The following is a 26,524-nucleotide window of genomic DNA, read 5'->3' as shown; positions in this document are numbered from 1 at the left end:
GAAGATTTTGAATTAATTTTTTCTATTGTTGATGAACCTTCTTCATTTCAAGAAGCAACAAGTGATGCATGGAGAAGTGCAATGCAAAGGGAGTATGATGCTCTCATAAAAAATGGAACTTGGAGGTTAGCGGATCCTCCAATTGGTGCCAAACCTATTGGTTGCAGGTGGGTATATAAGAACAAATATAAAGCTGATGGTTCACTTGATAAACATAAAGCAAGACTTGTAGCAAAAGGATATGCTCAGAGAGAAGGTGTTGACTACAGTGAAACTTTTGCTCCTACAACCAAGTGGGTAACTATTTGGGCATTGTTTTCTTTGGCAACACAAAAAGGATGGCATATACATCATATGGATGTTAAAACAACCTTTTTAAATGGGGATTTGAAGGAAGATGTCTATATGTTGCAACCTCAAGGTTTTGTTACCAAAGGCTAGGAACAAAAGGTATATAAATTGGTAAAATCTTTGTATGGTTTAAAGCAAGCACCACATTCTTGGTATGAAAAATTGACTGAGCACCTCCTAAAATTAGACTACAAGCATTTTAGTCTTGATGATGCAACTCTCTTTGTCAAGAAAATTGGTAGATCAATTGTGTATCTAGTTGTATATGTTGATGATCTTCTCATCATAGGCAATAATGATGGTTATATAGAATCCATTAAGAGAGAGTTGAAAAAATGTTTTGATATGAATGACTTGGGATTACTTCATTATTACCTACGTATTGAAGTGATTCAAAATCCTAAGTTCATTTTTATTTCTTAGAAAAAATATATTGGAGAGTTATTATACAGATTTGGCATGAAAGATTGTAATTTTGTTTCCACTCCAATGGAGCAAAATATGAAGCTTTCATCCCATGAAAGAAATAGTTTTGCAGATCCAACCAATTACAGGCAACTTGTTGGAAGTTTGATTTATCTCACCACTACTCACCCTGACATTACATTTGCAGTAGGAATTTTGTCTAGATTTATGCATAGACCATGTGAGGGGCATTGGATTGCAGCCCAACAGGTTTTGAAATATTTAAAGGGAACTCAAACTCTTAGCATAAAATATTCAAGAGTTTCAAACTTCCATCTTACTGGCTATGCTGATTCAAACTTTGATGGTGACAAAGAGCATGGGTTATCTACTTCTGTTTATTTGATGATCCTAGGATCAGCAGCTATTACTTGGAGATCAAAGAAACAAACAATTCTTGTTGACTCTACAACTGAAGCAAAATATGTAGCAGCAGCTCAAGCTACAAAGGAAATTGTGTCGCTGAGTAAAATTCTTAATGACTTGCAAGAGGCACAAACAGCTTCAACAACCTTATTTGTTGATAATAATTATGCAATACAATTGGCAAAGAACCCTAAATTTCATGATCGAACCAAGCATATCAACACCAAATATCACTTGATTCGACATCATGTTGAGGCAAAAACCTATACAGCTGAAACATTGTTCCACTAAAGAACAAATTGCTGATATTTTTACTAAAGCACTAGGATGTGTTAAATTTGAACAATTTCGAATGCTTCTTGGCATGATGCATATCCCTTCAGATTAAGGGGGGAATGCTAAATAATCATTCGGGATATGTTTAGTATAAGAAGTAGTTTGGCAGTTTGATTATGTAATGATTAATATAGTTTTCTCAACCGCCCAAACAAGTTTTAGGTTGTATATATTCTTTTTTTTTTATAATAAAATTTGCTCGTGTGTGCGTACATTTCATTTCATTTTCTTTGGGCCTGTTACAGGCAGAAAGTAATCATGATCCAAACAAACAAGAGCACGGTTCTCCAATATCACTGCATCCAACACTTCTTCAAACTCCATGATATCCCCTGTTACCACTTCCTCCCATATTTTCTTTATTGTTTCTCACAAACACCATCATTGCAGCTTCATTTTCAGTGCAGAGCACAGTTTCCCACATTTTATCTGTGATGTAGTATGCTGGCCCCTCCTTCATTGAAATGCTCCCTCCATCCTTTGGCTTCAATATAATCTTCACTTGCATCTTCTCTCCTGCCGTTCGCCCCACTACAAATCTTTAACCAAGGTAGTTCACTGAGACTGACCTTCCAAGCTTAGATTCTGCAATCATCTCTGCAAGATTTCTAGGCTTGTTCGGATCATTCTGCTTTTTCACTTTAGACACATCTCCTACCATGGTGGTGTGAGAGATCACCCTTTTGAAGACTCAGCCTTTGAATCCTGAGCTATTTGTAATCTGTGAAAGCGAAATGGCAACAATCGAGCAAGTAGGCAATGCTGTAATGAATGACCACCCAAAGCGGCGTCATCTTCATTATCAAAAATAGTCCAAGTGTGAATTGCAGTGATGACAGCACCGCACTATGTACAACTTTCTTTGCATCCGGCATGGTGTACTGCAATGTGTACAATAATGAAACACAAAGTGGGTAGGCCAAGAAGAGCAGTTAGTAGAGCACGCCAGCACTAATGAATGGGTTTTAGGTTCGAGTCCTAATTGATCCAAATGATGCACAGTAGCTCTATCACAGAATAACCCTCCCTCTTTTCCTCTTATCCTATTGGAACATGTACCAGATTAGGTCCGTTCTTTATCTTCTTTACAGTAAAAATATGGCAGACCAACTAGAACTTTTTATTCTTCTTTCCCTTCTAACTTTTGATAATTTCTCCTAGATCTAGAACCCTCTTATTCTCCTAAGAATGAGCGACCTGAGTGTAGATGTTTCTCAGGTCTATTTTTTCCTAATGCATCTTGTAATATTGTCCATTCTTTTGATTGAGAATGGATTTCGTAATGCCTCGTGCCTAATTCGCACAAAAAGTAAGTTTTATTAATTAATAATATCAAACTTGTTAGTCCCTGCCTTGCATAAGGCAGTGTACTAATGTTTTCAGTGCAGGTCAACAATTAATTTTTTTAAAACTAAATATCAAACAACTAAAGGTCAAAATGATTTATTTTTAAAATATTTTTATGCTACTAATTTCTTAATTCTTATTGATTGTTATTATTTTTGCTAGGGGTTAAAAGTATTTTTCAGACTTTAAAAAAAAAAAAAAAATACACGTACATTCATTCTAGAAGTTTCTTTGCAATTCTATTATTTTTGTGGCCTTCAATTTACTATGATTTGATTTAAGACAAATTTGAATGTCTGCCATGAATTTTGCTCTACATTTTGCAAAGAATTTATCAACTCTGCCATAGATTTTGTGCTCTGAGCAACAAGGGAGCAACAGAAGATGACGATCCTGAAAGATTGTAACCTGTGCAGAGGGAACACAAATGTGGTCCCCTGAAGACTATCAGCAACCACCCACAAATCCAGCCGAAAGTGCAGACTCTTCTCACTGCACTTACAATGGAGGAAAGAAAAAAATAGTCTTCCCCAAAGAACATCGGCTGTTGTTGGCAGAACAGCCGTGAGCTGAGCATTCACCAGAACACCGCGCAACGAAACTTGGCGTCAATTTGGAGGGTGACCAAAGAAGTTACCCCAAAGCAACCAAGAGTCATTCAGAGCTCTGTAAACAGTCTGGGTCTTCAAGGTCGATCTCAATGAACTCAAACTACTGTTTTAACTATTTTTCCAACTCAGAAAATAACAAAAAAATAAAGTCAAAGTTTCTCAAAACTTCCAGCACCCAGCTTCCCCAGCTTCATTCTTGAAACTTCCAAACATCTAGCAGCACAATCTTTTCAAGATTTCATCAATAGCAAATCCATTCACCTCAATGGAATTCACAAACCCATTTAAAACTCTGGTTATACGCTTCACAATAGATGCTTTCCAATTTGAAGTGTCGCTCAAATAGATGCCTCGTACGACATGAGAAAATTCTTCTCAACCCTGCACAATTCCTCCTTCAGATTCAATCAAAGGCTGCACCTTTTGGCTCCAGCTAGTTTTTCTTCTGTTTAAGTGCACAGCTGGCCTTATAAAGCATAATTTATTCGTTGGAAGAAGAATTTATAGAGTTGCCCAAATTGCAGCAGCTCATCTTCTTCAAGAACATCAAAAATCTTCCTTCCTATGCAAAGGCCATCTGAAGTGGCCTGGAAGTTCCTACAAAATCTCCCCACATTTAAGGGCTTCAGAAAATTGCCCGATGCTTCTATCCATTAGATTTGCAGTGGCTTGGGATTCATTGGATTGCGAAGAAATGCTAATACCCATTTTACAAAACTCAGATTTTCTGAGTTTATTTTCTTTCCCAAGATTTAACAAATTTGACCTCTATTTCTAGAATCCCCACTTTTTATCAAGAGGAGGTGAGCTTCAAATATGAGAAAAAATGGTCTCTTTTTGGAATACCCACTCCTTACATTCAGTTATATCCTGATTACATTGATTTCCATTCTATGCTTCTCAATCCACGAAGGTCTGTTTTCTCACTGAAATGCAGGAAGCATTAAGACCCCGTCATATTCATTTTTTATACCGGTACCAAACTTAACCATACTCCATCTTTAAGAAACGCATTTAATGTGGACCATGAAAATGGGCCACTAATGCAAAGAGTGGAGGAAGAGTATGGGTCAAGAAAGATTAAAAAAACAATAAAACTATATAATATTTCATTGTCTAGACTGCCAAAATAAAAGATGGAAGCTCAAGCACCCGAAACTTCTAGTATGAAAAATAGCGTGAGCAGAAAGCCCGCCCCATAGATTGCCTATTCTACGCTACAACTCGTTGTCCTCATCCCGAACCACTTTGGAATCAATGCAAATGCACAGACATTAACTCTTGTCAATGGAGTTGGTGATGGACATTAACTCATCCTTATCCAGTTTTATGCTGAATGATCCTTATCATTTTTATTATAATAGCAATTGGATTATGTAAAACAGTGATTAAATAAATTCAATTCCTCAATTTTATTTTATTGATTGAAGAATATTGATGAATTTATTTTATTTTTAAAATGATACATTAAATATTCTTTTTTAAAAATGGATATTAATTATTTGTTACATTATAATTCTAAAAAATTATAACTTATCAATCAAACTAAAAAATTATATTTTACCAATCAAACTAAATTAGTTTAAATTACTTTTTTTTTGTTTTGCCTCATCATATTCGAGTTTTTTTCAATATTAGCTCTATACAAATTGTGACATTATTTAGTCTAAATATTTTTATATTTTAAATCATGAACAATTTTTAATTTTTTTTTCCTAAATCTTCTTATATTCTTTAATTTTACATGTATATCCCTCTCTGAAATGCTCTAACAATTTGTAGAACGAACTCAAAAAATTTCCAACTATCAATGTGCATATGAAAAATTATGAAAGTTTAATGACAATTTTAAAAAAGTGCCACGTACAGTCCTTTTTAGTTTGCTAATCAATTATAATGTGCAATATTTTATGTAAATATTATATTAACATAAATTTTTAAAAATAACATTTAAATAAGACTTTAAAAATAAAACTATTTTAATAACACTAAACATTAATTTTATTTTATATAAATATTATGTTAACATAAATTTTAAAAAAACATTTAAATAAGACTTTAAAAATAAAACTATTATAATAACACTAAACATTAATTTTAAATAGGATGTGAGATTTAGGATAGTACATCTATACAATTATTGACAAATATGAAAACTGTTAAAATATAAAGTAGGAAACATGTATTACTAATCATCAAATTGGGGAAAACTTCTTGCACCATTAGTTGAGATCTTACCACTGAAATTGTTGTCCCAAATACTTAACAACGACATACGTCTACCTTTCATTTCTGACAAAAGGCAGGGAATCAAGCTCCATTAGAGCTCTTGTTCATAGATTACTCTAGTTTTGATATAAGTAGGGTAATGTTTATTATTATTTTATATTACCATTCCTAAGCAAAATAAAAATTATTAAAGAATAAGAGCTTAATCCCTCTCTTTGGTTAATGATTCATATTTTAATAATGGAATAAAAAATCATTTAATCTTTAGATCATATGGATGTGATAGTCAAAGACATACAATGTTTAAAGACGTACAAATAAGGAGAAGTTATAAATTTTAACAAATTTAATTTAGATTTTTAATTAATATTTTTAATTTCAGTTTTATAGAATAATGTGGCAACTAGCTATTGTCTAAAAATATAGAACTTAATGTAATGCATTGTAAAATCATGAGATTTGAATTAATAGATTTTTAACCAAGAAATTTAAGATTTTAAAAATTTTATTACATATTTTAAATTTAGAAATTAATTTTTTTAATTTTTTTAAATTAATATAAATAAAGAAGCTAATAGCAATAACATATTAAAATAAAAAATTTAATTTAATAATTTACAATCATTATTGATTTATATAAAACTAAAATTTAAAATAATTTAAAATACATTAACATTTTTAAATATGTTTTCAAAACTAAAAATTGTGATAATTAATATTGATTAGACATTATTTTTGTTGAGGAAGATAAAAACATTACTTTTTTGAACATCTAATGAACATGTGACAAATGTGAAAAATATAAAGTTGTAATTAATAATGAACTTGTCACAAATATGGAAAAGATAAAGTTGTATTTAATGATCTCATTAATCCATGATAAAGTCATTAGAAAATAGTTGTATTTTTGTTGGAGATAGAAAATAGTCATTAGCCAATTGAAAAAAGGAATTTACTTTTTCTCTGTTTTAATGATGTTTTGTCCACTTCCTTTAGATTAGGCGAGGGGGAGAATACTTTAGCTATTTGTTCATCTACCTTATTAATTCATTACCACAAATTTTATATTATATTATTTTTTTAAAGTAAAAACTAATGAGTATGCATACAATTTATTTAATTAAATAAATATGATTTTAAATGTAAATGTGTAATTTATATCTATTTAATTTTTTAATTTTACACATTAATCATTCTAGACTTATAAAAAATAGAATGTTTTTACAATTTATTTTATATTTATATTCTAAAATGAAATTGTAAATATTAAAACTAAAATGTACATATGATGTAATCTTCATTATTTAACTTATAAATGTAATTTTTTAAATTCAATTTTTCATGTTTCCTTAGCAAATCATTATCAATTTTATAAATAAATTGATTATAAAATTGTCAATTACAATTAAATTTTTACAAAAAAACTACATGTTGACAACTACAACCCTACTATTAACCCAAAAGGCAGGGACTTGGCTCACAAGAGCTCTTGTTTTTAAATGAGATGAAAGAAACATTTAAAATGATGAAAAGACTATAAATTATCATCAATTTTATATTAAATTTAAAAAAAAAAAATTTGTTCAAAATAGTGTCACGTCAAAATCTTATTATAAGATTTAAGAATATATATTTCCACTTTTTCATGTATTATGCACACTATGATGGAGACTTAAGCAATTAATATAAGATTAAACATGTTATAGAAGATTTTAAGATAATGATTTATTTTTTTCATGTTGGTCAATAAAAACATAGATAAATGAAAATTTTAACAATCGTCAAAATAAAGAATTATATTAAACTATTAAAAAAAATTCTATAACTTTTAATTCATAATTATGATTCATTAAAATAATTGAAAAAAAAATTTAAAACTTTTAATTCTTGATTATTATGATTGATTGAAATAATTGACAAAATTATTCTTGATGATTGCAAGAGTTTCTTAAACTAAAAATCCCGCTGAAAAGAATTATTACGTCCGTAAACAACCTCAAATAATGCTATAGCACCCGGATGAATGATTTCAATAATTTTTAACACTATTAAGTTGTAGATATCCGCTCATGATAAATTTTACAACGGCACAGAGCCCATTTTCATTGGTTAAATTTCTTGATTCTTCTGCCAGATCTATCTGTAGCTCTCAGTTATGGTGTTCTTCGAAAGGGAAGCTCGTCTGACTTGGTTTGGAACTTAATTTCCAAGTCTGACACTGAAAAATGTGTGTCTGTACTTTCAACCATATCAGTTTTGTAAGTATTAAAACGAAAATAATCTGCAGGCCAGTGAGAACATTCATAATTTGTTAGACATGGCGGTGTGTACGCTAAAAAAATCAACTGGCATGGCGTAATATATGCGTTTTCCAAATGTTTCATGCCAGAATTATTCGGCTTTAGTTGGGGTTTCGCGTCGCATACAATATTAAGTGTCACGTTTCTGTCTATGGAGATCACCTTGTATTGGAATCACTATTACGTTTATGGATATGCATCTTTAAATTGTATTTATAGAATAACGATCAAATTGTACAACGCCATAAATCAATGGCTCTACTTGAATCTGGCTTCTATTGATTATTTGGGTCACACATATTTAGTTTATTTTATTATAAATATATTAAGTTTTTTAAAATTATGATTCATCCCTTTTTATTAGAATTAGATAATCATATAGAAATTAATTTTATAACTGGAAATTAAAAGTCTTCTCTTTTTAAAATCTATTATTTTTTTTATTACACAACCATTCAATTATATGTTAAACAAGAAAACGTGCAAAGATAAAGAGACATGAGAAGGTTTATGGATTCTTATTCAAATATCAGTTTGAATTATGATTGATGTAACAAAACATATATAAAATATATTGTATTGTTGTCTATCAATAAAAATAATAACATAGAATATTGAATTTAAAAAATAGTCATATAATGTCATTCATATAATATCACTTTTAAATATAATATCACCTTTAATTGACATCTTTAAAACATCAAATTTCTTGGTCTATGTGTGAGTTTGAGAAGTTATAGGATTTATATATGATATTGAAGTATGAAACTTATTTTGATCCATATCAAAATATATTGTCAATTCTACAAGACTAAAGCCACAAAGAATATGATAAAAAAAAAAACATTTCTACAAAATATATCTTGAGGATTATCTCTACTTAGTAATATTATCTTAAATATATGTCTACTAATATCCTAAAGCATGTCCTCTAACAAATAGTTCTAGAAGTCTAAGTCAAATATTACGATAAAATATTAATTAATTAATGATATTATTAGATATGGTGAGTTATGATAAATAAATGAAAACTCATTTTTCTATTAAATGGCTCAAAAAATGTCATTCTAGAGTTCGACATGATTATCTATGTGATGATAGAATTGATTTCAATCAACTTTGAAACAATATTTTTGCATATCTCCTTAATCGAATATAAAATTTCAAAATGTGGTCTTGTCTACCAACTTGAATAATTCAACATTGAAAACCTTGATTTTGTTATTCTAGATATTCTCTTGATATCTTCATTAGAAGTGATAATTAAATTTTAAAATAGGGGCATCCCACCCCAATCTGATTAGTTGACCTAGAGCTGGGTGGGAGGAGATAGGGCTATAGACGCCCATCCTTTGAATTAATGAATACCGGTAATCAACACATTGAAATTTAATAATTCCTACATAATGTTCTAATAAAAAGAACAACAAATATAGTTGATGATAGATATGGAATGATGATATTCTTTTGCAAACATTATATAAGAGATTATGTGACCTCAAACCCTTCAAATTGAGTTCTCAAATAAGTTAATAGAAAGTGCTTCTTGCTGCAATTGATCAATTTAATGAGTGCAACAATATTAAGAATTGATAGTTTTCAAAGAAAGTATACAGGATAGTTTTCACAATAATCAATACAATCAAAATTCTTCACCTAGAAAAAAAAAGGAAAGAAGGCAAGGGTTATTATAGAGAATGAATGAAGGTAATGGTTATTGATAGAGAATGCAATGCTTTGAGCGCAATTCTATGAAAAGAACAATAATAAGTTATTTAGATCCAAACTTCAAGGCCTTTATATTCCCTCTATTTCCTAAAGAAAATTTAAACAGCTTTTGTGTGCTTCAGAAAAAAAAAGTACTCGAGGGCAAGTATGCAGCTTAGAATTTTTTCAAATCTTGAGCATAGTGAATAGTGATTGTGATTGACATTACACAAGGCATCCTGCAAGTTAATTAGAATGCTTTGGTTTTAAGTTAATTAGAATGCTTTGACTCTTGAAAACCACTACCCACACTATAAATTAGAAAATAATCCCACTTTATCTATTCAAAAGAAGATATCCTATAGCCAGTCTTCTTACAAATGGTTACAAAGAGAATCCCAAGGCCTCATAAATTGCTATCCAATCCTTTCCTATTGTTAACAAGAGCTTTGGAAGAGTTTGAGTCCCTTCCTTTCTAGTTAATGATTCATATTTTAATAATAGAATAAAAAATCATTTAATCTTTAGATCATATCGATGTAATAGTCAAAGACATAATGTTTTTGAAAAAAGAAGTTATAAATTTTAACAAATTTAATTTAGATTTTTAATTAATATTTTAAATTTTAGTTTTTTAGAATAATATGGCGACTAACCATTGTCTAAAAATATCGAACTTAATGTAATGCATTGTAAAATCACGAGATTTAAATTCATAGATTTTTAACCAAGAAATTTAAGATTTTTCAAATTTTATTACATTAGTTAAATTTAAAAATTAAATTTTTAATTTTTTTTAAAAAAATATAGAACTTAATGTAATGCTTTGTAAAATCACAAGATTTAAATTAATAAATTTTTAAAGAAATTTAAAATTTTAGAATTTTATTACATAAGTTAAATTTAGAAATTAATTTTTTTAAACTTTTTTTTTTATTAATATATACTAAAGTCTATATATATAAAGCAATACAACTCTTTGCAAAAAGAGGGGTAAAATTTTATTAAGACAGAAAGGAATACAACAAGGAGAGCTCAACAAGGAGCTCGATCCTGAGCAACAAGATCATCAAATTCTTGCACCATCTCAAAGGACAGTTGCCCCCTATCCCTAACATTCCAACCCGGATCATGACTAGAAGCCCATTTGGCTAAACAATCAGTAGGTCTATTCCATTCTCGCGGAATATACTTGAACCTAATGAACTGAAAAGAGGAAGAGAAGAAAAGAATCTGCTTAACAACAGTGGCCAGCTGCCAACTAACATCCTCAAGCTCTTGCGAAGAAAGCATGTTCACCACCACCTGGGAATCAGACTCACAAATAATCTTACTCCATCCCCACAAGCAACACTGTTCCACAGCATATAAAATAGCCTGAGCTTCCATGAGATTATTAGTATAATCACCCTTATGAATTGAGAAGAAAAATTTAACATTCCTAGAACTACAACGAGCCACTCCGCCAATACCAGTTGGACTAGGATTCCCACGAGAAGAACCATCAGTGTTAATTTTTAGAACTCCACAGGGAGGAGGAGTCTAGTGCCCATCCCAGTTAACCCGACCCTTCCTCTGATGGTGAAGCTGCCTGGACATAGAAGGAAACCTATGAGCCGCAACCCCATCCTACAGATGAAAATTGAGGCGATTACAGATAGCAAGATCAACCGGATCCATACCCCCATCAAGCTCACACTTCACAAGAATAGTTTCCTGGAGAGAATGTGATATTTTCCACCAAAGATGCAAAACACCAAGCTGAACATCTTGGAAAATGCGACGATTCCTCTCCAACCAGATATGCCAAAGCATGAAAGACTTGGAGGGAGCACTACCCAAGCGAGCCCAGAACTCAGGCAAAGAGGAAGCATGCCGATAAGAGCAACCCCAAGCACTCCACCAAAGGTGCCATATCTGAGTAGAATAGGACCAATGGAAGAACAGATGGGAGACAGACTCCTCTCCATTACCACACAAAACACAATAAGAGGGGCCCTGAAATCCACGTTTACAAAGATTATCCCAGGTAAGACAACGGTTGTGAGCCACTAGCCACATGAAAAAATTGCACTTGGACCAAGAAACTTTATTCCAGACTTGCTTCCACCAAGGGACCTCAGCATCCCCAAATAATTGTCTAGTTATCTCCTGATACCCAGCAGAGACATGATATTTACCAGACAAGGTACCGCCCCAAGCCAATACATCTGGACCAAGCAAAGAGGAACACTCTCTAGAGGCCAGAATTTGAGAAAGCTCCTGACGATCCATGTCTGTACCTCCAGGAGGCCAATCAGAGGAATGCTTCCATCTATAACCAACAACAGGTCCCAATTGATAAGGAGTCTTGTAATGAGCGACTTTATCCCATCCAGCGGCAAGAAAAGAGTCACAAAGAGGCTGAAGATGAGGGTATATGGATAAAATGGAAGGGAATCCATCCCAAGCATCAGACCAAAACAAAGCCTGAGAACCTCCTTTACATATCCAGAACAGACCCCTCTTCACCAACATCGCACGTGTCTTCAAAGTATGCCAAACCATTGAGCCACGACCTTCAAGAGGAAGTGCAGAAACAGAGCAAGGATCAACACCATGAAAATATTTATGAGTGATAATACGAGCCCAAAGTTGATGCTGTCCAGAGCACCATCGCCAATAAAGTTTAGCAGCCAAAGCTTGTCTACTCAATAGAGCAGAACGAAGACCAAGACCACCCTCCTTTTTAGGCCTACAAACAGTTGCCCAATTAACCAAGCTACATTTAGTACTACGCAAATTACCACTCCAAAGGAATTGTCGAGAAAGAGCATCAAACTCCTTGAGAAAGTAAATAGGTGCAGCATGAACCATGCTTCTATAAGTAGGAAGAGCTTGGATAATAGCTTGAAGAAGAGTAACCCGGGCAGCAATAGAAAGCCATCTATGAGTCCAATGATTTACCTTATCTTGAAGCTTGGTAATCAAATTTTGCCAAAAGAGACGTGGCTGCCTGGAAACAGCAATAGGAATGCCAAGATAAGTCAGAGGAAGTGAACCTATCTGAAACCGTAGGATACCAACAATCCTGTGCTGAATAGAATCAGGAGTGTTAAAAAAGTAAATGAAAGATTTGTGCTCATTAACTTTCTGGCCTGAAGCTGCCAAATAAACGTCCAAAGCATGTCGAAAGGCTTCAGCTTCCTTGATCTTAGCAAGACCGACAAGAGCAGAATCATCAACAAATTGAAGATGGGAAAGAGAAGGTAAGCCATTACCCCACCGCCAGCCTTGAATAGAATTCTGGGACACCTGATGCTTAATGAATCTGCCCAAGCCTTCAGCCATGATGATGAATAGATATGGGGAGAGAGGGTCACCCTGGCGGAGGCCTCTAGAAGCACCAAATAGTTGTGAAGGTTGACCATTAATAAGAATAGAAAAAGAGGCAGAAGTAACGCAACTCATAATCCAACTCACCCAATCAGAGCTAAATCCAAAAGAAAGAAGAATACTCCTTAGGAAGCTCCATTTAACTCTATCGTAGGCCTTAGCCATATCCAGCTTAACAAACATGGCTCTCTCCCTTGAAGTAGCCATAGAGTGAATAGCCTCAGTAGCAATAACCACCCCATCCAAAATTTGTCTTCCAGCAACAAAACCACCTTGTTCTTCTGAGATAATAATGGGAAGCCACCTTTTCAGTCTCTCAACAATCAGCTTAGTAATAACTTTGTATACCACATTACATAAGGAAATTGGTCTAAAAAACTCCAATTGATTAGCACCCTCTCTCTTAGGAATAAGAGTCAAGAATGTAGAGTTCAAAGCTCGAAGCATCTGCTTGCTAGCATAGGATTCTTTAACCACCTCCAACAAATCATGATTAATGATCTCCCAAAATTCCTGAAAGAATTCAATTGGAAAACCATCAGGACCAGGAGCCTTCCCCTTAGGCATGCCAAAGATCACCGCCTCCAGCTCTTCCAAAGAGATAGGACGCATGAGATAATCATTCATTTTCTGAGTGATAAGGGAAGGAATATAGGACAAAATAATATTTTCTTCATTATCAACAGGAGGAGAGTCCTCAGAGAAGAGGGTAGAGAAGTACGAAATAGCCTCCTGGAACAAAGCTGGCAAGGAATTCAGTTGGATACCTTGAGAATTAACCAAAGAAGAGATAGTGCTCTGATTCCAGCGAGATTGCACTATTTTATGGAAAAAGGCAGTGTTTCGATCACCTTCCTAGAGCCAATCAACTCGAGCCTTTTGCTTCCAAAAAATTTCCTCTCGAAGTTCCCATTCTTCTAGAGCTCTAGAAGCAAGGGATTTAGCCTGGCCAAGATCCTCCGAGAAACCTCGATCTCTAATCTCCCTTGTGATGACATCAAGATTTTCTTGAGCAAGCCTCTTCATAAAGTGAAGATTCGCAAAGCATTCCCTATTCCATATCTTGAGCTGCCTTTTAACATATTGAAGCCTTTTAGAAAATGAGAACATTGCAGTACCATATGCAGGGGCACCATCTTTCCACCAACAAAAAACAAAATCATGAAGAGAGGAGTCACGAAGCCACATCAACTGGAACTTAAAAGGAGGATGCTTCGGAACATAAGCCCCTATAGTGGAAAATTGGATTGGCCAATGATCTGAACCCCTCCAATCAAGGATTTTTAAAGAGATAGTAAGGGTGCCACTAAGCCAGAAGCAAGAAACAAGAAATCTATCCAGGCGTTCTGAGATAGCAGTAGCACCAGTCCTGCGATTATTCCAGGTATAGAGGCCATTAGAAGGCTTAACATCAGAGAGATGCAAAAGAGATATGTGTTGCCGAAGAAGAGCAGAAGAAGGCCCTAATCTAGCCAAACCACCATGCTTCTCTTCCAGACTTAAAACTGAATTGAAGTCCCCTGCTAACACCCAAGGATGATAAGGATGACAATTTCTAACATATTGAATATGTTCCCAAAGTTCCTCCTTTCCCACAAGATCAACAGGTGCATACACATTAGTAACCATGATTACCTCTCCTGAGTCTAGAGCAGAAGTTACCATAGAGAGAGCTGAGCGAGAAGACATCCAGCCAAGAGGAGAAATTTTTTGAGGATCCCAAAATATAGCTAAACCACCAGCACTGCCTGTTGCCCCAACACACTGGCATTGGCCATGAGACCAAATACTAGAGGCATGTTGGACCATAGACTCCACAGAGAGCTTAGTCTCTTGGATACAAAAAACATCAGGACTATGATCAACCACCAGGTTATGAATAGCCTTTTGTCTAGGGATGCTATTCAACCCCCTTACATTCCATGAGAGAATAATCATCATTGGGTAGATTTGGGAAAATGAGAATCCAAAGGTTTCACTGAACCAGACTCAATCAATATATCTCCTGTGAGTTTAATCTTCTCTTGGTCTGTTTTGCGCCCACTCCTTAGAGGGGGAGAAGAAGAAGCCTGCTTAAAGGGTCGAGGCAGCAACCCCAAGGGGAGAGGAGATCCCTTGCCCTTACCTGATGGTAGCACATCCTTAACCAAGTTAGCCAAAACAACATCATCATCTTCCAACACTGTAGGAGTCACCAGAGCCGTTGTCACAGGAGCTACAAGAACCTCACAATTCTGATATACTACAACTTGAGATGCCCCACAAGCATCATTAGGAACAGATCTCTCATCTGGGCAAGCTGGATCAGAAGAGATAGGAGGAGGAATACCCTCCTCTAGAACCATACTATCTAGCACCTCAAAACAGTTAAAACCTGAATCAGATAATCTTTTTTTCAAAGGCCTCTTTTGACCACGTCCCTTAGCTTGAGGACGAACAGGGGTAAATCCATCCTTATCCTGCATTGGAGCCTTACCCTTACCTGTAGCATCTTGTGGATTCATCCCCTTGGTAGTATTAACCATTTGAGATTGTCCTTTCCCTGTAGTATCTGCCAAACCGCCAGCATTTCCAGATGTAGACCGATCCACTCCTTTGAAACTCGAGTTACGGGGGCACTGCCGCAGTAAATGACCATACTCATGACAAATCCGGCAACGAAAAGGGAGGGATTCATAATCTAACTGCTGCACCCAAGAAGAATCCCCCAGACAAATTTCCAAAGAATCTGGTAATGGGTTAATCAAATTAATTTCAACACAAATTCTAGCAAAAGAAATAACCTTTTTATCGGGCGTTTGATGTGCGATTGCAGCTGGCTTCCCCAACAAAGCAGCAATTTGTCAAAGGATGTCTTCACGCCAAAATTCCAAGGGAAGACGAGGCAAGCAAACCCAAACTGGCACTGTTGAAGGGAGATCCTCAGCAGAATTAAAACCTGAATGCCAAGGTTTGACAAATAACCCCACATTGTTGTAGAAATAAGGGCCTCCTTCAAAAACACGATCACGATCAGACATGCAAGATAATACAACAAAAAAATAACTATTCCCTGCCAACATAATCTCCATATTGCCTTCCACTTGCCAAGAGCGACGGATCCATGCCTCAAGAGCGGATAGGGAAATCTGGATTCCAAGAAATTTGCATATCAAAGCATGCTTGGTCCAATAATCAATGTCCTCCATTACAGCCATTGGAGGAATAACTAGAACAGGGTGATCATGGCTACGCGGAAGACAACCATTAACTTTTTTCAGCTTGGAGCTCTCCCCTGAATAAAACGAGTCAGATCGCATTGCATGCATAGTTGGAGAAGAACCATCTGTTCTCACCAACGAAGAAGAAATCCCAGGCCCTGCCATGCAAACAATAAAACCCCCAATCCAAAATTGACTGCAGAAGATCTCCAAAAACACCAACACAAATTATGTCCAGTAGCTAACAATCCAAACAGAATAGAAAAATAGTAAAGATCAAACACCAAGAACAGGCTAGGGGAAAAACCCTAGCCCAGCCGACAACCAACGCTTCTCAGAGACTCCATCCATCAAGATCATCAGACCCAACAATACAACTCTTAATAGCAATAGTATATTTTAATAAAAAATCAAATTTAATAATTTACAATGATTATTGATTTATATAAAACTAATTTTTAAAATAATTTAAAATATATTAACATTTAAAAAAATTATTTTGAAAACTAAAAATAGTGATAATTAATATTGATTAGACATTTTTTTTTTGTGGAACATAAAAACATTACTTTTTTAAAAATCTAATGAACTTGTAACAAATATGGAAAAGATAAAGTTGTAATTAATGAATTCATTAATGCATGATAAAGTTGTTAGAAAATATTGTATTTTTTGAGCAAGGGACCAATTAGAAAAAAGGAATAAATTAATATAAATTAATTTAAAAATAAAAAGTTTGTTGAACTTTAGAACTTAATATATTTTTTAGGTTGCACAAATTAACAAAGTGTCTAATGTAATGAAACCATTAGTACCCTGCCTATATAGAGAGAGGGAATAACAATATGGCTCGGAAGTATAGATCTCAAGTATAGTGCCATGTCCATACTATGCAATTTGATTACTTTTTGGCATTCATTTGCAAATTTTTTAATTGGAAAGATTTTAATCATGCAGGAAAGTCTAATTACACGATCAATGGGAAAAATGAAAGCTTCTATAATATCTAATTTTCCCTCAATACACCCAAATCCTCAGAATGATTGTTTTACCTCTGAATTATCAGCATAAACTTTATAAATTTAGTAAATAAGTATTTTTACTCTATAAATTCAAATGTAGAAATCAACTAATACATATCCTAGCCAATCTTGTTTTAAAGGGCTGAAAAGAGGGTCTCGAGTTCTCGCAATATACATGCACAATCCTATCCTGTCATTGAACACTGTGGCTCAGAGTTATACTACCCACCACCAGAAAGTGTCTCTGCCAAATATAAAGATTTTTTTACTAGGACGACACCATTTATAGAGAAAGGGGTCTTCTTATGATAAGAGCTTGTAACTTTTGAGGTAGTGTGGCTGCTGGAATGGTTTTGAAGACTGTCTAAATGTTTAGGAGGGAGGGGTTTTTCCATGGGCAAAACCCCTTTTAGCATTTGAACAACTTTCCCCATAGATAGCTCCTGATTTCAATTTCTCTCTGAATCTGATCAATATTTGAATTTGTACCAAGCTTTTCATTAATGATATTAATAATATTTCCCCATTCATATTCCTCAAATGCCCATATTGAGAACCTTTTCCTTTCGGATGCTACTATATCAAAGTCCCTTCTTCCCCTTACAATCTCCAGTAGAACCGTGTCATAGATGTAGACATCAGAGTTGGATGTAATGGGTAAATTGGTAAGCAATTCTGGAGTCAAATATCCTCTTGTTCCTCGAACACTAGTCAATGACAACTTCCGATGATCACCTCTACCATGTATGAGTTTGAAAAGCCTAAAATCAGAGACCTTGGCATTAAATTTTTCATCCAAGAGTATATTCTTTGGTTTAATATCACAATGAACACTACAATCCATGCGCTTCCTCGTTGAGGTAGGTAACACCCTTTGCAGTTCCAATGGCTATGTTGAACCGGGTGTGCCAATCTAGTGCCTTGGCTTGCTCTGAAGAGTTAAAAAGGAATGTATCTAGAGAAGAGTTTTTCAGAGTTGTTCATAAATTCATAAACGAGCAGCCTATGGCGGCCTTCTGAGCAAAATCCAATGAGCCTAACCATATTCAAGTGATAGGTGCTGCTAATAGTCGCTACCTCCATGTGAAATTGCTTTGCCCCCTCTAATCGCTTTACTACAACCATGGTTTCATTTGGCAATTCACCCTTATAAACTGTGCAATTTCTTAGAACCAGATTGCCATCATTCAGTAAAGTGAAGGAGCCTCCTTCTCCCACTTGAATTCTACCATTGAGTCCATACGAGAGTGTAATCACTGATGTTAGAATAGCTAATCCCCACAATATAGAGTTCCCTACCTCCGATTGTGTGAAATACTTAACATAAATTCTTTCCCTGGGACTGCCAAGATTGATGTTGGGCTGAAGCAGAGGGCTTGAGACTTCCCCCTACCTTCACTACGCCCTCTAAAAATAATACATAGTAAAGGGATTCCCATAGTATGATACTTTGTGGTGAGTAACAGATTATTTGGTGTGCAGTTGCGGGCGACGATCACTTCTCTGATACTCCTCTTTATACTACTAGGATTAACTACAAATAATTGATCCCCATCTTCATCTCTCCGGGGTTGACTTAATAAATAATTATTCTATTATCAATGCAAAACACAATACAGTGTAAAAGGGGATACCAACGCATCCTCCACCGACTTGAACGAAGATTTGTCAGCTGATTTTTCCAGGGTCAAAGCAACATAAAATGTTGTAAATTATGGAAGTTTAGTTTTAGGAAGCAGGGGAAAACAACCCACTAAAAGCTTGTGTTTCAATCATCCGCCACTCTTGCTTGCTCAATCTTATCAATACTAGCAACACGAGGTGCAATAGTTTGGCTGATATCAAAATATATCTTATTTTATTTGTTAAGAAATTGAAGGGAGAGAAAATCAATTGTATTTCTCCTCTTCCTTTTCATTCACATTTTCCTTCTCATTCATTTCTACTCCTTGTTCCTTTTTCACCTTTCTTGTTTCATCTTTTATTCTTTATCTTGTCCATTCCCTTTCTTTCTTCTCCTCCTCCTCCATTCTATCCTTTTCATTTAGTTGCACTTCTTGTTTCAATTTTTTCTTCTTTTTCTTCTTCTTCTTCTTCTCTTCTTCCCTTTTTTTTTCTTTGTCCACTTCACCTTTCCCTTATCCTTCTTCCTCTTGACCTTCTCCTTCTTGTTCTTCCTATTCTTGTTCTTCTCATTACTCTCTTTCACCTGCTGCTCCTCCTCCTCCTTCTCCTTGCTTCTTTTTTTTGCTCATTTTTCTCTTCTTCTTCATGTACTACCTTTTCTTCATGTTTTATTTCTTCTTCTTTTGTTTCTTTATTTATTTATGTTCTCTTTCATCTTTGTCTCTAGTTTATTATCCTACTTCTTCATCATCTTCTTCTTCCCCTTCTTTTTCCTACTCATTTTTCTCTTCTTCTTCATATACTATCTTTTCTTCATATTCCATTTCCTTTTCTTCTCTTTATTTATTTATTTTTGTTCTTTTTCATCTTCTTTTGTTGTTCTCCAGAAGAGAGGGTATCCTACATTATTTTTTAATTATTGTCATTCACCTTCTTCTTCCCATTCTTTTGTTGTGCATAAGGAGTGTTCTATATAAAAATTCCCTGTAACTTTCTTTACTATGTTTAAAATCACTTATGTTATTTTTTCTATATAATTTTTTTCAAAATTAGTATACATTTTTTACCAAAATCTATCTGAAATATTTAAAAATATATATCTTTGTCAACATTGTTATAAAATGTTTTCATCACAAATTCTTAACTACTAAAATGATATGTTATTTTTTACAATAAAAATTAGCAATTTTAGATGATTTACTTAAAAGATATTTTATTTCTAGTTTATTTACTTGGGTTAGTGCAAGAAGTTGGGTCTCACTTTTGGCCAAAAAGTGGAAGTGTTTTTCTTGTTTTTGAAATATATTGTCAATTGATGCCAAAATTTGAGGCATTTACCGATTTAATATAAAGAAATTTAGAAATAAGAATTGTAGTGCCTAGAATATCCTTTTTGAATATGTAATCTATTTGTATACCCATATGATAGATTTTTTTTTGGTATGGATCTTTAAAAACCACTTTTTAAAAATGCATGTTTTAGGACCATAACATGCTCATGTATGGACACCATAATTTGACACAACTAAATGATTTTTTTAAATCCTTTTAAATGAAGTTGCCTTACACACCAAAGATTGATGAGAATATTTTTCTTGAATTTTTTAATGAATATTTCTTTATTAATTTTTAATTAATGATTAAGGCATTTCTAAAACCTCTCAAACGCCATAATTTAAACAAAATTTAATATTTTTATATTTATTTTTAACTTCAAAAGAATTGTGTGAAGATTAATGACATGTAAATTATTTTTAAAAATATGAAAAACTAAAAAAATTATAAAAGTTTTAGTGAATCTCACTATTTTATGTTTAAGAGATAGTTTTGATTAATAAATAAAAAATAAAATAAAAAATGAACTCATAACAATATAAAATTTACATTTTTGAAATCAGAACAAATGAGACCTATAATGGGTTTTCATTTTAACAAAAAAATCAATGGGAATGACTATAAAAATTATGGCAATCCCTGAAATTGTTGATTAAATTCCTTAGTCAAAATTTTCTTCATAAAGGAATAGGATTGATCCCACGAAGCCTATGCCATGCCTTTCCCCAAGAAAAAACCCTAATGGGAAATCCTGCCCATGGTAAATTCCAACCTACGGCACCAGAATTGAGTTCTCAATTTGTATTTAGCCATCAGCAAAATTAGGTATCCAATTGTTAAATTGGCTACCCAATTGTTTAGAAATTAGGTACTTGATTCTCATGTATCCATTGGGCCCCAAAAGATGCCCCACAAAGAAAATTTCAATGATTGCAATGATTAAATGATAGTTTCAAACTGCAATAGAAAATTTCTATCATAATTATTCTATTTTGTTGTAATCTTCTACAATTTGCAAGCTATTGATTTGAATTCAAAACTGGTCCAAAGATGGGATCAAAACAACAAAGAAAGAAGAAAATAAAAGTTCTAACAAATTAGGAGAATGCAACAAACAAAGAGAATGAAGCACATCATCAATGAGAAAGAAGACAAAGAACTAGAGAGTTGAGCAATGTTTCAAAGGAGAAAGACATTGAGGATACCATGATGGATGAAGAGGTTGAACAAAGAGAACCCTATACAATGAGATTCAACTACATATTCTAATAAAAAATTCAATACAGGTGTGTCTCCAAATCCTTGAGTTTTTTCTCATAATGAAAAAAAAGATATTTTAGAAGTAGGTTACGATTTAAATGATTTATATTTTATTTATGAGAATATTTTACCAAATGATCATGCATAACAAACTCCAATAGGAATGAATGCCCCAAAAGAAATGTCAAGAAAAAATGAAAATGAGATCAATTTCCAAATAACATTAAAAATGAAATGCCAATTGAAAATAACAATGGTATTAATGTAGACATTAGAAACACCAAGTATTGAACAAACATGTCTAAATGATACTGAATTGAATCGACATAATTTTCATTTTTCTAATGATTTTCTAGATAATCTTCATAGATTGGTTTTGTGGAGACAAATTAGGACACATGCTAATAGATTATATAGATATTTTTTCTAATAAGAAATTTGGGTTTCAATTTGAGTTGATGTTTCAACTAATTAAAAATTTTAAAATGAAAAAAGTAATAAAAAGGCTAGGAATGTATGCAATATCCAAGAATAAAAAATGATTCTTTAAAATAGGTTGTATCCACTATTGTTAGTGCCTTTGATGTTATGAGAAAAGGAAGACACTCTAAAGATAAGAATGCAACATGACGAGCAATAATAATGGCTTTAGTTAACAAATCAAGTACTAAAAAAAGATTGAAGCAACATAAATGGATATCTTAATGTGAATTGTAAGAGTTTAGAAAGAGTTGTAAAGAGAAGGGTTAACTTTGAATATGATCCAAAAAATAGTTTTTTGACTTCTAACGGTAGACTCCTGAGAACTAATATGAAACTTACTTGTAAAGTCAAAATTTTGGTTGAAATTTTTTAGCATGATAATACAAGAGTATCACCTAATTCAAGAGATGTTCCTAAGTTGAGAGTTGGCTCAAAAATACATGATACACATCCTAAACACCTTTTGGACATGACTCAAATTAAATTATTTAGAAAATTTGTAGATGGTAAGGTGTTAATTATTACCGATAGTCAAATATAGTTTAAAAAGTGTAAACCATGGTATGAAAGGATTAACAAGGAAAGAATCACATGTCGCTCTAAAATTCATGTTCAATTTCGTTACCATTATGATGTATTTCAATCTATATGTGGTACCATGCACAATAAAGAAATGTTGCAAAAACGTGGTATAAATATACTTCCTCAGACTATAAAAGATTTCATATCAAGTTTTTTTTATAAGCCACCTAATGACCATGTTAGAAAGGTTAATCTTTCCTTGGATATATATATTTTAATTGGGATATTCCAAAGGTCCCTACATGTAGTTTGTCCACTTGTACACATGTGGAGGACATGTCATTGTTTGTCCTTTATTCCACATGTAAGGACAACTCTTGTTTATTTCTTTATTTAGTTTATCCTCCTTAAGAGGATTGTGACACTTTGCACACACCTATTATGAATGTGGCATTCATAGAAATGGGAGTTACAAATGCAACTCCTCTCTCATCTCTATATAAGAGATGCTCCTCCTTCTTTCTTCAACACACTCTTAGCACTTGATGTTATTGTATTGAGCTACTTTTTCTCCAACACTCTCTCTCTCTCTTCTCTAGGCATTTGTCTTCATTCATAATACTCACAAGGGGTTTTCTTTTCTTTCCCCTTATAAATCCTTGTCTCCATTGTTGAACCTTCTTGGTGTATGCTCTTGGAGTTTGCTTATCTTATGGTAACATTGTTTCACACTTAACTTACTTGGATTGTTTCTCGTTCCTTGCTCAACATTATCATTTCTTACATGGTATCAGAGCTTGGTTATCTAATCCTTGTTTTAAGTTTTGTGGTGAAGGTTGCCATTCATTGGAGCACACCTTATTTGGAGATGTTATTGAGAGAAGAAGTTTGTGTTGTGATTTTAGCTCTTTTTAACAAATCTTGTGTATGCAGGTTTCATATTTTTTTTACTAACCCTCTTTGGAAGGCTTGCCACCAAAGGGTTTTCTTGTAAAGCTTCATATTATTTTTTACTAACCCTCTTTGGAAGGCTTGCCGCCAAAGGGTTTTCTTGGTAAATTTCAATTTTTTTTGTTTTGGACGGCATGCCGCCAAAATAAAAAAAAGTATTACATGAATAAAGTTTTAAATAACTCTCTAATTTTTATACTCATTTTAAACAAAAATTTTCCTACTCTTTAAAAAAAAAAATTCTTCTATATTTTTTTTGTATGCTCTTGAAAATTTCAAGCATACAACATACATCTTCTTATAGGATTTTCATCCTTATAAATCAAATAACTTTGTTGTTTTTTCAAAACACACATTTTTTTTTATATATTCATTTGTTGGGCGGACGCGCCACCCACACACCACCACCCCGCCACCGCTGCGAGCCAAGCACCACCCCCGCGCTGTCGCGTGACACTGCGCGTTCCCAGAAGCGCCGTCGCGCGACACCGCTGCGAGCCAGCAGTGCCCCCGCGCCGTCGCGTGATACCGCATGTTCCCAGTTGCGCCACTGCGCACCGCCACGGCCACCTGTCTGCACCACCGCCGATGCCTTCCTTAACTGCGAGACCTGCAACTCTCTCGTCACGCCCTATTCACTACTTCTCGCAACATAAATCCCCTTCCACCGCTTTCGCCGACCCATAAACCCCAACATAAACTTTTTGGCGTGGCCCGCGTCCAGGCCACGCGGCCACCACCGCCTACGCGGGCAGAGCCCGCATCCTTATCCGATTCGCATTTTTTAAACTCACTCAACCGCCATTTACACCGACCAGGGCTGCCCTTTGGCCACGCAGCAGCCACCGCCCGAGCTCCGCTCCCCCTTCTAAACTATTTTTTAAATTTTTCCCCCTCTTTGCCCACTTTTTTATGTTTTTCAAATTTTGTTTTATTTATTAAAAAAAATCAAACTCATAAAACCTGTTTTATATTATTATTATTATTATTTTTTTTTAACAAATAAAATTTTTAATTTTCTTATTTTTTCTTGTTTTCTCTTCCATAAATAGTTGAAATTAAAAAATACATTCTTAATCTTATATAAAAAAGAAAAACAAAAAAACCAATTTTTTTTCAATTAATAAAATTAAAATTATTTTTTTCTCATTTAACATCATTTTTTTTAATCTGATTTTCAAATTAAGGAAATTTGTTTTCAAAAAGAACAATTTTTTTTCTTAATCATGTCAACATTAGTTCCAGAAATCAAACTTAATTATTCTAATTATCATTCTTGGAAAACTCATATCTCATTTATTTTTCGTTTTAAACATCTCTTCGAAATAGCCTCTGACCCTTCTCTTGAACCCGGTTCAGCGGCTACTCAAGACGAAAAAGATACTTGGAAAGCTAAAAATGAAGAAGCTTTAGGGTTAATTGGTATTTCCATTATTCCAGATTTATATGTTTTAATTGCTCACTGTTCTAAAGCTCATGATGCATGGTCCATCTTGAAAACCAAGTATGACAGTGGCGATGAATACCGCAAAATACAATTGCAAGATCAACTCGAAGATCTTAGGTATGCATATTTTAAAAGTATGGATGAATTCCTCTTAAAATTTGATTCTCTTAACAGTCAAATTATGGCTTTAGGTGTTCAATTAGAAGACATTCGTTTAATTCATCTTATTCTTAAAAAATGTCTTCCTAGACAGTTTCAACAATTTATCACTAATATTCATGCACAGCTTGCTATTCCTACTTTAACTTCTCAGTTAACTTATGTTATTTTTCAAATTTTATTAAGACAGGAAGAAGCTAAGCTAATTTAGTTTGGTACCCTTAAATCAACTGAACATGCATTTGTGTCTAGAAATTCAACTAATAATTTTCATTCCAATAATAATAATCACAAACAATATAATTCTAATTCAAATAACTCCAACAATAAATTTCATGCCAAATATAATAATAATACCAATCATCCTAATAATACTCGTAATACTAATAATCAAAGGAACCATTCTAGTTCCAAACCTCATTGTTCTTATTGTGGCAAAGATGGTCACCTTGTCAATAACTGTTTTAAAAAGCAAAATGATAAAAAACCTATGACTCATAGTAACCATCATCAAACCTCAAACCATAAAAAAGGTAACTCGACTAGTTCTAATCCTCGTCATGCTTTTACTTGTAGCTTTAATCTTTGTAGACCTTTAGAATGGATTGTTGACAGTGGTGCATCACAACATGTCACTTCTCATAAAGAAATTTTTGATTCTTTACAACCTGATATTGCTAACATTCCTATTCAGTTAGCTAATAATCAGACTTGTAAAGTTGAAGGACTAGGTGATGTTACTATTCCTAATGGTAAATTGCATGATGTTTTATATGTACCTGACTTGAAAACTAATCTGCTTTCTGTTTCACAGTTATGTCAGAACTATAAAGTTGAATTCTACAAAGATACATGTTATATCATAGGCCCTCAAACTCTCAAAGTGATTGCTCATGCTAAAATGGATAATGACAATTTGTTTAAATTCCATGAATTTGCTAGTTCACGATATTCTTTACATACTTCTATTGATTTCAATATATGGCATGAAAGACTTGGTCATTTAAATTCTGATTATATTACTTTCATGCAAAAGTATAATATGGTTGATGGCTTGCCTCACATTATTCCTTCCAAGATTGCCTGTACAGGTTGTATGAGTGGTAAGATGCATAGGGAGCCCTTTCCAAGTGGAAAATCATGGTGAGCAACTCATAAGTTGCATCTTGTCCATAGTGATCTTTTGGGCTCCATGGAGAATACCTCCATCCAAGGTTCTCGGTATGCACTTACCTTTGTTGATGATATTTCTAGATGAACTTGGATCTATTTTTTGCATAGCAAGGATCAAGTTCTTGATATATTTATTGAATTTCAATTATATGTTGAAAGCCAATCTGGGTATAAACTTAAAATTCTTAGAACTGATAATGGGAAGGAATATGTGAATAATGTTTTTCATTCTTATTTGAAATCATGTGGAATTAAGCAC

At 33.6% G+C, this 26,524-nt stretch overlaps 2 pseudogenes; one reads left to right on the top strand and one right to left on the bottom strand.

The window, feature by feature from the left end:
* Positions 1–840: 840 nt before the first annotated feature.
* On the top strand, positions 841–1,473 carry LOC149536527 (secreted RxLR effector protein 161 pseudogene; annotated as a pseudogene).
* A 358-nt stretch (positions 1,474–1,831) lies between these two features.
* On the bottom strand, positions 1,832–18,392 carry LOC149536526 (G-type lectin S-receptor-like serine/threonine-protein kinase At1g34300 pseudogene; annotated as a pseudogene).
* Positions 18,393–26,524: the final 8,132 nt, after the last annotated feature.

This window comes from Cupressus sempervirens, chromosome 10 (assembly GCF_028749045.1).
Source record: "Cupressus sempervirens isolate cs-2001-9-10 chromosome 10, ASM2874904v1, whole genome shotgun sequence".
Taxonomy (NCBI): Eukaryota; Viridiplantae; Streptophyta; class Pinopsida; order Cupressales; family Cupressaceae; genus Cupressus; species Cupressus sempervirens.
Note: the sequence above shows the minus strand (reverse complement) of the source record. Positions and strands in the feature narration are given on the sequence as shown.